The 1,815-nt window shown below is 50.0% G+C and overlaps 1 pseudogene; it reads left to right on the top strand.

Annotated features, from left to right (window-relative positions):
* The first annotated feature begins 369 nt into the window (after positions 1-369).
* LOC105536865 overlaps positions 370-1,815 on the top strand; it is a 3,683-nt pseudogene continuing 2,237 nt past the window's right edge.

The raw sequence follows: 1,815 nt of genomic DNA, 5'->3' as shown, positions 1-1,815 counted from the left end.
GAGACTCCATCTCAAAAAAAAAAAAAAAAAGGAAATGAGCTTTGGCTGGTCTTGGTGACTCACACCTGTAATCCCAAGGGAGGCCGAAGCGGGTGGATCATCTGAGGTCGGGAGTTTGAGCCCAGCCTGGCTAATGTGGCGAAACCCCATCTCTACTAAAAATACAAAAATTAGCTGAGCGCCTGTAATCCCAGCTACTGAGGAGGCTGAGGCAGGAGAATCGCTTGAACCTGGGAGGCAGGGGTTGCAGTGAGCTGAGATGGTGCCATTGCACTCCAGCCTGGGCAACAAGAGCGAAAATCCATATTAAAAAAAAAAAAAGTGAGCTTTGCAGACGCTGCTGCCGCCAGGAGTACTCTACTGCTGGCCATGGTCAATCTCATCGTGTTCTTTGACATTATGGTCAAGCCCTCGGGCTGCGTCTCCTTCAAGGTTAGGGGCCTGGAAACCAAGAAGCCAAGAAGTGACCTCTGTAAACTGTAAAGCCATGTTAACATATCAGAGCTGTTAGCAGACAAGGTTCTAAAGACAGCAGAAAACTTTCGTTTTCTGAGCACTGGAGAGAAAGGATTTGATTATAAGGGTTGCTACTACTCTCTTTCTTTTTTTTTTTTTGAGATGAAGTCTCGCTCTGTAGCCCAGGCTGGAGTGTAGTGGAGCAATCTCGGCTCACTGCAACCTCTGCCTCCCGGGTTCAAGCGATTCTCCTGCCTGAGCCTCTTGAGTACCTGGGATTACAGGCACGCGCCACCACGCCCGGCTGATTTTTGTATTTTTAGTAGAGATGGTGTTTCACCATATTAGTCAGGCTGGTGTCGAACTCCTGACCTCATGATCCGCCCGCCTCAGCCTCCCAAAGTGCTGGGATTACAGGCGTGAGCCACTGCGCCCGGCAAGGGTTCCTACTTACACAGAATTATTTCAGGGATTATGTGTCAGAGTGGTGACTTCACACACCATAATGGCACTGGTGGCAAGTCCATCTATGGGGAGAAATTCGATGACGAGAACCTCATCCTGAAGCATACAGATCCTGGCATCTTGCCCATGGCAGATGCTGGACCCAACACAAACGCTTCCCAGTTTTTCATCTGCACTGCCAAGACTGAGTGGTTAGATGGCAAGCAGGGTGGTCTTCGACAAGGTGAAAGCAAGCATGAATATTGTGGAGGCCATGGAGTGCTTTGGGTCCAGGAATGGCAAGACCAGCAAGAAGATCACTATTGCTATGGCCGGGCGCGGTGGCTCATGCCTGTAATCCTAGCACTTCAGGAGGCCGAGGCAGGCAGGTCACTTGAGGTCCAGGGTTTGAGACCAGCCTGGCCAACATGGTGAAATTCTGTCTCTACTAAAAATACAAAAATTAGCTGGGCGTGGTGGCAGGTGCCTGTAGTCCCAGCTACTCCGGAGGCTGACGCAGGAGAATCACTGGAACCTGGGAGGCAGAGGTTGCAGTGAGCTGAGATTGCACCATTGCACTCCAGCCTGGGCGACAAGAGCGAAACTTCACCTTAAAAAAAAAAAAAAAAAAATCACCATTGCTGACTATGGACAACTCTAATAAATTTGACTTGTGTTTTATCTTAACCACCAGACCATTTCTTCAGTAGCTCAGGAGAGCACCTATCCACCCCATTTGCTCCCAGTATCCTATCGTCTTTGTGCTCTTGCTACAGTTCCATTTGGGTCCCATGTTTGTTTGTTTGTTTTGAGATGGAGTCTGGCTCTGTCGCCCAGGCTGGAGTGCAGTGGCCGGATCTCGGCTCACTGCAAGCTCCGCCTCCTGGGTTTACGCCATTCTCCTGCCTCAGCCTC

The sequence above is a fragment of the Mandrillus leucophaeus genome, unplaced genomic scaffold (genome assembly GCF_000951045.1).
Source record: "Mandrillus leucophaeus isolate KB7577 unplaced genomic scaffold, Mleu.le_1.0 Scaffold164, whole genome shotgun sequence".
NCBI lineage: Eukaryota > Metazoa > Chordata > Mammalia > Primates > Cercopithecidae > Mandrillus > Mandrillus leucophaeus.
This window is presented reverse-complemented; position numbering and strand designations above follow the sequence as displayed.